This window comes from Centroberyx gerrardi, chromosome 23 (genome assembly GCF_048128805.1).
Source record: "Centroberyx gerrardi isolate f3 chromosome 23, fCenGer3.hap1.cur.20231027, whole genome shotgun sequence".
Lineage (NCBI taxonomy): Eukaryota > Metazoa > Chordata > Actinopteri > Beryciformes > Berycidae > Centroberyx > Centroberyx gerrardi.
The window spans coordinates 23,388,842-23,401,575 of record NC_136019.1 but is presented as its reverse complement, the minus strand read 5'-3'; positions in this window follow the sequence as shown (position 1 = coordinate 23,401,575).

The window sequence follows — 12,734 nt, the reverse complement described above, 5'->3', positions numbered from 1 at the left end:
AGAGTGATAGACCAGTCACAGACAGCCAACAGAAAGGGTGAGCTGTACCCACACTAAACTGCACCAGTGCCACAGTTTGCACTCTCCGCAATCACACGCATTTTCTCCAGAAAATGCACCTTTCTAGTTATTGTGTGATTGCTGACTCAGCAATCACAGGTATAATATTCCCACTATTTATTATTATTATTATTATTATTATTATTATTATTATTAATCCGTACACTTTTTTGGCACCTATCTCCTCCTTCATACTTTTAGCTAGAAACTCCGTTCAAACTTTAAAATGTTCAGCTTGTTTAGGACATAGGCGCGTGTATTCAACTTTTTGATATCTATTCTACTTTTTAAACTATTCTACTTTTTTCGACTTTTTTTTACAATGGGAGTCTATGGGCGGAATGTTCAAACCATGCCCTCTTTGAACTCTAACTACTCTTTCATACTTTAAGCTAGACACTCCATTCAAACTTTAAACGGGTCACCACTTTTAGTACTTTATTACTCTTATTCAGCTTTTTCATACCTTTTGTACTTTTTGAGTAATCACAGTTTAAGTTTTATACTTTTTTAAACCTTTATAATGGCAGCCTATGGAGCTACGCTAGAGTGCGTGATGTCACAATTCACTCTAGCAGACTTTACAGGCTGTACTTTTTACTAAATTCACACATTTTTAAACTGTGACAGTTCACACAACTTTAATACTACATACACATATTATACACCAAACCCTTCAGCTGCTTCTGCTCTCACTCACAATGTCAATATATAAGCGATGCGATGTATAGTTTTTGAGATATTAACGTTTGTTTGACACTAGTGTTCCACTCTTTTTCACAGTAGTTTCTGCTGCTCTGCTGCTCTCTTACACATGCAGCTGTTCTGCTTATTTCACTCTTCTCCATTTCAACATATCTTTAACATATTTTCATACCTTTTTTACTTGTTAGTATTAATACATTTTAGTACATTTTTAACATTATTACTTGTCACTGCCTTCCTACTCTTCATACTACTAGTACCCTCCAGCTTTTCACATCAGCCTTCCTAACAGATAGTTTGTTCGCCTTCATAGTCTTCCTACCAACTACATATTTTTATACCTTTTTGCTTCTTAGTATTGTTACATTTTAGTACATTTTAGTACATTTCCACTCTTTCACAGTAGTTTCTGCTGCTCTGCTGCTCTCTTACACATGCAGCTCTTGTGCTTATTTCACTCTTCTCCATTTCAACATGTCTTTTACATATTTTCATACCTTTTTTACTTCTTAGTATTATTACATTTTAGTACATTTCTAAAATTATTACTTGTCACTGCCTTCCTACTCTTCATACTACTAGTACCTTCCAGCTTTTCACATAAGCCTTCCTACTCTTCCTACCAGCTGCACATTTTTATACCTTTTTACTTCTTAGTATTGTTACATTTTAGTATATTTTAGTACATTTCCACTCTATTTCACAGTAGTTTCTGCTGCTCTCTTACACATGCAGCTCTTCTGCTTATTTCACTCTTCTCCATTTCAACATGTCTTTTACATACTTTCATACATTTTTTACTTCTTAGTATTATTACATTTTACTACATTTCTAACATTATTACTTGTCACTGCCTTCCTACTCTTCATACTACCAGTACCTTCCAGCTTTTCACATAAGCCTTCCTACTAACAGAAAGTTTTTTTAGCCTTCGTAGTCTTCCTACCAACTACATATTTTTATACCTTTTTACTTCTTAGTACTGTTACATTTTAGTACATTTTAGAACATTCCCACTCTATTTCACAGTATTTTCTGCTGCACTCCTCCTCTCTTACACATGCAGCACTTGTGCTTATTTTACTCTTCTTCATTTCAACATGTCTTTTACATATTTTCATACCTTTTTTACTTGTTAGTATTATTACATTTTAGTACATTTCTAACATTATTACTTGTCACTGCCTTCCTACTCTTCATACTACTAGTACCTTCCAGCTTTTCACATAAGCCTTCCTACTAACAGATAGTTTGTTAGCCTTCGTAGTCTTCCTACCAACTACATATTTTTATACCTTTTTACTTCTTAGTACTGTTACATTTTAGTACATTTCTAACATTATTACTTGTCACTTTCGTATTTTCTGTTTTTTTCAACTGAATATATATCTACTCTTCATACCTGCTATTCATACTCCTTGTACCTTCCAGATTTTACAAAATAGTCTTCCTACTATCTCCTTCCACCTTTTACACATAAGCCTCCCTACATATTTTCTTACTTTTGTACTTGTTACTATTATGAAATTTTAGTACATTTCTAACATTATTACTTATCACTTTGACACTCATTACAGCTCCTTCACAGAAGTGTTTTAAACTGCCACATTTCTCACAGTTTTAACATTACATACACATATTATACTTTGGTTCAGCCGTTTCAATTTGAACAGACGATCCACGGTCAGTCATGTTAAGAAACACGCACACGCCCACGCCCACACGTGCCTACACACACCACATATGCTAGGTATTCGTTACTATGGGCTGTCACGAGCAACAGTTTGCACGCTCAGCAATCACACGCATTTTCTCCAGAAAATGCACCTTTCTAGTATTGCAGATAATATTCCCCACCGTACATTTCTTCGGCACCTAACTCCTTCCACATACTTTCACTTAGAGACTCCGTTCAAACTTTCCACTGTTCGGCTTCTTTAGGAGATGCGTGCTTGTATTTTTCTAAGCAATCTGATTTCTACTTTTTAAAATATTCTACTTTTTTCTATTTTTCTGTTTTACAATGTAAGTCTATGGGAGGACTGTTCGAACGCTAGAGTGCGTGATGTCATCACTCACTCTAGCAGACTCTACAGACTGTAGAGGCTGTGATTTTCACTAAATATTCAATTTTCTTAAACGGTCATGACTTCCACAACTTTCACACTACATCCACATATTAGATATCAAACTGTTCTGCTACTTCTTCTGCCACTCACAATGTCAATATCTAACTCATAGCTTTTATACTTTTTGAGTTAAGGACGTTTGTTCAACACTAGTGCAAAACTGTGTTTTACAGTACTTTTCTCTCCTTTGAACAGCCTTGTCTTGTACACTTTTCAAAACTGTCACTATTCCCACAATTTTCACACTACAGACATACATTTTACATCAAAGTCTTTGGCTATTTCTTCTGTCACTCACAATGTAAATATCTAAGTGATAGCACTTGTAGTTTTTGAGTTAGGGACGTTTGTTCAACACTACTGCTTTACAGTCTTTTGACTACTTTAAACAGCTTTTTCTTTTTACACTTGCAGTATTTAAACTGTAGTACCTCCCACAATTTTCACACTACGTACTTATATTATATATCAAACTCTTCACATACTTCTTCCGTGTATCACAATGTAAATATCTAAGTGATGGGATTTGTAGTTTTTGAGATATGGATGTTTGTTCGACACCAGTGCTATATTGTGTGTGCCTTTTTTGAACAGATTTTGTCTTTTAACCTTCAATCACTTCCACAACTTTAACATTACATACATATGTTATATATTAAACTCTTCAGCTACTTCTGCTCTCACTCACAATGTAAATATATAAACAATATGATGTATAGTTTTTGAGTTATTAACGTTTGTTCGACACTAGGGCTCCACTCTGTCACACTACTTTCTGTTCCACTGCTGCTCTCTTACACATGCAGCTCTTCTCCACTTGTCCTTTTTTCACTCTTCTCCATTTTAACATGTCTTTTACATATTTTCATACCTTTTTACTTGTTAGTATTATTACATTTTAGTACATTTCTAACATTACTACTTGTCACTGCCTTCTTACTCTTCCTACTTTTCATACTACTAGTACCTTCCAGCATTTCTCTCACTCACGTTGTTGGACACACAAACTGCCACATTTCCCACAGTTTTAACATTACATACACATATACTTTGGTTCAGCCGTTTTAATTTGAACAGACAATACACGGTCAGTCATGTTAAGAAACACGCACACGGACACGCCCACACACACACGTGCCTACACACACCACATATGCTAGGTATTCGTTACTATGGGCTGTCGCGAGCAACAGTTTGCACGCTCAGCAATCACACGCATTTTCTCCAGAAAATGCACCGTTCTAGTATTGCAGATAATATTCCCCACCGTACATTTCTTCGGCACCTAACTCCTTCCACATACTTTCACCTAGAGACTCCGTTCAAACTTTCCACTGTTCGGCTTCTTTAGGAGATGCGTGCTTGTATTTTTCTAAGCAATCTGATTTCTACTTTTTAAAATATTCTACTTTTTTCTATTTTTCTGTTTTACAATGTAAGTCTATGGGAGGACTGTTCGAACGCTAGAGTGCGTGATGTCATCACTCACTCTAGCAGACTCTACAGACTGTAGAGGCTGTGATTTTTACTAAATATTCAATTTTCTTAAACTGTCATCACTCCCACAACATTCACACTACATCCACATATTAGATATCAAACTGTTCTGCTACTTCTTCTGCCACTCACAATGTCAATATCTAAGCCATAATGTTTATACTTTTTGAGTTAGGGCTGTTTGTTCAACACTAGTGCAAAACTGTGTTTTACAGTACTTTTCTCTCCTTTGAACAGCCTTGTTTGTACACTTTTCTAAACTGTCACTATTCCCACAATTTTCACACTACAGACATACATTTTACATCAAAGTCTTTGGCTATTTCTTCTGTCACTCACAATGTAAATATTTAAGTGATAGCACTTGTAGTTTTTGAGTTAGGGACGTTTGTTCAACACTACTGCTTTACAGTTTTTTGACTACTTTAAACAGCTTTTTCTTTTTATACTTGCAGTATTCAAACTGTAGTACTTCCCACAATTTTCACACTACATAATTATATTACATATCAAACTCTTCACATACTTCTTCTGTGTATCACAATGTAAATATCTAAGTGATGGGATTTGTAGTTTTTGAGATATGGATGTTTGTTCGACACCAGTGCTATATTGTGTGTGCCTTTTTTGAACAGATTTTGTCTTTTAACCTTCAATCACTTCCACAACTTTAACATTACATATATATGTTATATATTAAACTCTTCAGCTACTTCTGCTCTCACTCACAATGTAAATATATAAGCAATATGATGTATAGTTTTTGAGTTATTAACGTTTGTTCGACACTAGGGCTCCACTCTGTCACACTACTTTCTGTTCCACTGCTGCTCTCTTACACATGCAGCTCTTCTCCACTTGTCCTTTTTTCACTCTTCTCCATTTTAACATGTCTTTTAGATATTTTCATACCTTTTTACTTGTTAGTATTATTACATTTTAGTACATTTCTAACATTACTACTTGTCACTGCCTTCTTACTCTTCCTACTTTTCATACTTACCTTCCAGCATTTCTCTCACTCACGTTGTTGGACACACACACTTCTCATTTTTTCACTCTTCTCCATTTTAACGTGTCTTTTACACATTTGCTCACCCTTTTCTTCTCACTATTTTTACATTTTAGTACATTTCTAACATCATTACTTATCACTTGGACACTCATTACAGCTCCTTCAAAGAAGTGTTTTAAACTGCCACATTTCCCACAGTTTTAACATTACATACACATATACTTTGGTTCAGCCGTTTCAATTTAAACAGACGATCCACGGTCAGTCATGTTAAGAAACACGCACACGGACACACCCACGCCCACACGTGCCTACACACACCACATATGCCACAGTTTGCACGCTCAGCAATCACACGCATTTTCTCCAGAAAATGCACCTTTCTAGTATTGCAGATAATATTCCCCACTGTACATTTCTTCGGCACCTAACTCCTACCACATACTTTCACCTAGAGACTCCGTTCAAACTTTAAAATGTTCAGCTTGCTTAGGACATGCGTGCTTGTATTCAACTTTTTGATATCTTTTATACTTTTTAAAATATTCTACTTTTTTCTATTTTTCTATTTTACAATGTAAGTCTATGGGAGGACTGTTCAAACCATGCCCCGTTTGAACTCTAACTACTCTTTCATACTTTCAGCTACAAACTCCATTCAAACTTTAAACAGGTCACCACTTTTAGTACTTTATCACTTTAATTCAGCTTTTTGATACCCTTTGTACTTTTTGAGTAATCACAGTTTAAGTTTTAGACTTTTTTCAATCTTTATAATGGCAGCCTATGGAGCTACGCTAGAGCGCGTGATGTCATCACACACTCTAGCAGACTCTACAGACTGTAGAGGCTGTGATTTTCATTAAATATTCAATTTTCTTAAACGGTCATGACTCCCACAACTTTCACACTACATCCACATATTAGATATCAAACTGTTCAGCTACTTCTTGTGCCACTCACAATGTCAATATCTAAGCCATAACGTTTATACTTTTTGAGTTAGGGCTGTTTGTTCAACACTAGTGCTTTACAGTAATTTTGCCTATTTTAAACAGCTTTTTCTTTTTACACATGCAGTATTTAAACTGTAGTAGTTCCCACAATACACACTACATACATATATTATATATCAAAATGTTCACATACTTCTTCTGTCTCTCACAATGTAAATACCTAAGTTGTGGGATTTGTAGTTTTTTAGCTATGATGGTTTGTTCAACACTAGTGCTATACTGTTTTTGGCTGTTATGAACAGCTTTTTTCTGTTTACACATATTTGAACTGTCACAATTTCCAAAATGTTAACACTACATGCATATTTTACACATTAAAATGTTCAGCCAGTCCTGCTCTCTCTCACAGTGTAAACATCTAAGTGATGGGATTTGTAGTTTTTGAATTATGAACGTTTGAGCTCCACTTGGGCCACTGCTGGTCTCCTAATGCAGCGCTCTGCACTTGTCCATTTTCATACACACGTGGGGGGCCACACACACACTCTCTCTGTCTGTCTGTTTGTCTGTCTCACCCTACTCTCTAGCTTTTTAATAGACTATCTTTCAGTTTTTGAGATATGAATGTTTGTTCAACACCAGTGCTATACCAGGTGTGCTTATTTTGAACAGATTGTTTCTTTGAAACTTCAACCACTTCCACAACTTTAACACTACATACCATGACAGCCATAGGATAAGAAAAAGGGAAAGAGGAGAGTGATAGACCAGTCACAGACAGCCAACAGAAAGGGTGAGCTGTACCCACACTAAACTGCACCAGTGCCACAGTTTGCCCGCTCAGCAATCACACGCATTTTCTCCAGAAAATGCACCTTTCTAGTATTGCAGATAATATTCCCCACCGTACATTTCTTCGGCACCTAACTCCTTCCACATACTTCCACCTAGAGACTCCGTTCAAACTTTCCACTGTTCGGCTTCTTTAGGAGATGCGTGCTTGTATTTTTATAAGCAATCTGATTTCTACTTTTTAAAATATTCTACTTTTTTCAATTTTTCTGTTTTACAATGTAAGTCTATGGGAGGACTGTTCAAACGCTAGAGTGCGTGATGTCATCACGCACTCTAGCAGACTCTACAGACTGTAGAGGCTGTGATTGTCACTAAATATTCAATTTTCTTAAACGGTCATGACTCCCACAACTTTCACACTACATCCACATATTAGATATCAAACTGTTCAGCTACTTCTTCTGCCACTCACAATGTCAATATCTAACCCATAGCTTTTATACTTGTTGAGTTAGGGACGTTTGTTCAACACTAGTGCAAAACTGTGTTTTACAGCACTTTTCTCTCCTTTGAACAGCCTTGTCTTGTACACTTTTCAAAACTGTCACTATTCCCACAATTTTCACACTACAGACATATATTTTACATCAAATTCTTTGGCTATTTCTTCTGTCACTCACAATGTAAATATCTAAGTGATAGCACTTGTAGTTTTTCAGTTAGGGACGTTTGTTCAACACTACTGCTTTACAGTCTTTTGACTACTTTAAACAGCTTTGTCTTTTTACACTTGCAGTATTTAAACTGTAGTACCTCCCACAATTTTCACACTACGTACTTATATTATATATCAAACTCTTCACATACTTCTTCCATGTATCACAATGTAAATATCTAAGTGATGGGATTTGTAGTTTTTGAGATATGGACGTTTGTTCGATACCAGTGCTATATTGTGTGTGCCTTTTTTGAACAGATTTTGTCTTTTAACCTTCAATCACTTCCACAACTTTAACATTACATACATATGTTATATATTAAACTCTTCAGCTACTTCTGCTCTCACTCACAATGTAAATATATAAGCAATATGATGTATAGTTTTTGAGTTATTAACGTTTGTTCAACACTAGGGCTCCACTCTGTCACACTACTTTCTGTTCCACTGCTGCTGTCTTACACATGCAGCTCTTCTCCACTTGTCCTTTTTTCACTCTTCTCCATTTTAACATGTCTTTTACATATTTTCATACTTGCCACTTTCTTACTTTCTGTTTTTTTCTACTGAATATATACCTACTCTTCATACCTGCTATTCATACTCCTTATACCTTTCAGATTTTACAAAATAGTCTTCCTACTATCTCCTTCCACCTTTTACACATAAGCCTTCCTACATATTTTCTTACTTTTGTACTTGTTACTATTATGAAATTTTAGTACATTTCTAACATTAGTACTTATCACTTTAACACTCATTACAGCTCCTTCACAGAAGTGTTTTAAACTGCCACATTTCTCACAGTTTTAACATTACATACACATATTATACTTTGGTTCAGCCGTTTCAGTTTGAACAGACGATCCACAGTCATGTTCAAAAACACGCGCACACACACACACACACACACACACACACACACACAGACAGAAATATGTGACATAGATACAGCCATAGGATAAGAAAGAGGGAAAGAGGAGAGTGATAGACCAGTCACAGACAGCCAACAGAAAGGGTGAGCTGTACCCACACTAAACTGCACCAGTGCCACAGTTTGCACGCTCAGCAATCACACGCATTTTCTCCAGAAAATGCACCTTTCTAGTTATTATTATTATTATTATTAATCCGTACACTTTTTTGGCACCTATCTACTCCTTCATACTTTTAGCTAGAAACTCCGTTCAAACTTTAAAATGTTCAGCTTGTTTAGGACATAGGCGCGTGTATTCAACTTTTTGATATCTATTCTACTTTTTAAACTATTCTACTTTTTTCTACTTTTTTTTACAATGGAAGTCTATGGGCGGAATGTTAAAACCATGCCCTCTTTGAACTCTAACTACTCTTTCATACTTTAAGCTATTAACTCCATTCAAACTTTAAACGGGTCACCACTTTTAGTACTTTATCACTTTAATTCAGCTTTTTCATACCTTTTGTACTTTTTGAGTAATCGCAGTTTACGTTTTATACTTTTTTCAACCTTTATAATGGGACCCTATGGAGCTACGCTAGAGTGCGTGATGTCACAATTCACTCTAGCAGACTTTACAGGCTGCACTTTTTACTAAATTCACACATTTTAAAACTGACAGTTCACACAACTTTAATACTACATACACATATTATACATCAAACCCTTCAGCTGCTTCTGCTCTCACTCACAATGTCAATATATAAGCGATGCGATGTATACTTTTTGAGATATTAACGTTTGTTTGACACTAGTGTTCCAGTCTCTTTCACAGTAGTTTCTGCTGCTCTGCTGCTCTCTTACACATGCAGCTGTTCTGCTTATTTCACTCTTCTCCATTTCAACATATCTTTAACATATTTTCATACCTTTTTTACTTGTTAGTATTAATACATTTTAGTACATTTTTAACATTATTACTTGTCACTGCCTTCCTACTCTTCATACTACTAGTACCCTCCAGCTTTTCACATCAGCCTTCCTAACAGATAGTTTGTTCGCCTTCATAGTCTTCCTACCAACTACATGTTTTTATACCTTTTTGCTTCTTAGTATTGTTACATTTTAGTACATTTTAGTACATTTCCACTCTTTCACAGTAGTTTCTGCTGCTCTGCTGCTCTCTTACACATGCAGCTCTTCTGCTTATTTCACTCATCTCCTTTTCAACATGTCTTTTACATATTTTCATACCTTTTTGACTTCTTAGTATTATTACATTTTAGTACATTTCTAAAATTATTACTTGTCACTGCCTTCCTACTCTTCATACTACTAGTACCTTCCAGCTTTTCACATAAGCCTTCCTACTCTTCCTACCAGCTGCACATTTTTATACCTTTTTACTTCTTAGTATTGTTACATTTTAGTATATTTTAGTACATTTCCACTCTATTTCACAGTAGTTTCTGCTGCTCTCTTACACATGCAGCTCTTCTGCTTATTTCACTCTTCTCCATTTCAACATGTCTTTTACATACTTTCATACCTTTTTTACTTGTTAGTATTATTACATTTTAGTACATTTCTAACATTATTACTTGTCACTGCTTTCCTACTCTTCATACTACCAGTACCTTCCAGCTTTTCACATAAGCCTTCCTACTCTTCCTACCAACTGCACATTTTTATACCTTTTTTACTTATTAGTATTATTACATTTTAGTACATTTCTAACATTATTACTTGTCACTGCCTTCTTACTCTTCCTACTTTTCATACTACTAGTACCTTCCAACATTTCTCTCACTCACGTTGTTGGACACACACTTCTCATTTTTTCAATCTTCTCCATTTTAATGTGTCTTTTACACATTTGCTCACCCTTTTCTTCTCACTATTTTTACATTTTAGTACATTTCTAACATCATTACTTATCACTTGGACACTCATTACAGCTCCTTCAAAGAAGTGTTTTAAACTGCCACATTTCCCACAGTTTTAACATTACATACACATATACTTTGGTTCAGCCGTTTCAATTTAAACAGACGATCCACGGTCAGTCATGTTAAGAAACACGCACACGGACACGCCCACACACACACGTGCCTACACACACCACATATGCTAGGTATTCGTTACTATGGGCTGTCGCGAGCAACAGTTTGCACGCTCAGCAATCACACGCATTTTCTCCAGAAAATGCACCGTTCTAGTATTGCAGATAATATTCCCCACCGTACATTTCTTCGGCACCTAACTCCTTCCACATACTTTCACCTAGAGACTCCGTTCAAACTTTCCACTGTTCGGCTTCTTTAGGAGATGCGTGCTTGTATTTTTCTAAGCAATCTGATTTCTACTTTTTAAAATATTCTACTTTTTTCTATTTTTCTATTTTACAATGTAAGTCTATGGGAGGACTGTTCAAATGCTAGAGTGCGTGATGTCATCACGCACTCTAGCAGACTCTACAGACTGTAGAGGCTGTGATTGTCACTAAATATTCAATTTTCTTAAACGGTCATGACTCCCACAACTTTCACACTACATCCACATATTAGATATCAAACTGTTCAGCTACTTCTTCTGCCACTCACAATGTCAATATCTAACCCATAGCTTTTATACTTGTTGAGTTAGGGACGTTTGTTCAACACTAGTGCAAAACTGTGTTTTACAGCACTTTTCTCTCCTTTGAACAGCCTTGTCTTGTACACTTTTCAAAACTGTCACTATTCCCACAATTTTCACACTACAGACATATATTTTACATCAAATTCTTTGGCTATTTCTTCTGTCACTCACAATGTAAATATCTAAGTGATAGCACTTGTAGTTTTTCAGTTAGGGACGTTTGTTCAACACTACTGCTTTACAGTCTTTTGACTACTTTAAACAGCTTTGTCTTTTTACACTTGCAGTATTTAAACTGTAGTACCTCCCACAATTTTCACACTACGTACTTATATTATATATCAAACTCTTCACATACTTCTTCCATGTATCACAATGTAAATATCTAAGTGATGGGATTTGTAGTTTTTGAGATATGGACGTTTGTTCGATACCAGTGCTATATTGTGTGTGCCTTTTTTGAACAGATTTTGTCTTTTAACCTTCAATCACTTCCACAACTTTAACATTACATACATATGTTATATATTAAACTCTTCAGCTACTTCTGCTCTCACTCACAATGTAAATATATAAGCAATATGATGTATAGTTTTTGAGTTATTAACGTTTGTTCAACACTAGGGCTCCACTCTGTCACACTACTTTCTGTTCCACTGCTGCTGTCTTACACATGCAGCTCTTCTCCACTTGTCCTTTTTTCACTCTTCTCCATTTTAACATGTCTTTTACATATTTTCATACTTGCCACTTTCTTACTTTCTGTTTTTTTCTACTGAATATATACCTACTCTTCATACCTGCTATTCATACTCCTTATACCTTTCAGATTTTACAAAATAGTCTTCCTACTATCTCCTTCCACCTTTTACACATAAGCCTTCCTACATATTTTCTTACTTTTGTACTTGTTACTATTATGAAATTTTAGTACATTTCTAACATTAGTACTTATCACTTTAACACTCATTACAGCTCCTTCACAGAAGTGTTTTAAACTGCCACATTTCTCACAGTTTTAACATTACATACACATATTATACTTTGGTTCAGCCGTTTCAGTTTGAACAGACGATCCACAGTCATGTTCAAAAACACGCGCACACACACACACACACACACACACACACACACACAGACAGAAATATGTGACATAGATACAGCCATAGGATAAGAAAGAGGGAAAGAGGAGAGTGATAGACCAGTCACAGACAGCCAACAGAAAGGGTGAGCTGTACCCACACTAAACTGCACCAGTGCCACAGTTTGCACGCTCAGCAATCACACGCATTTTCTCCAG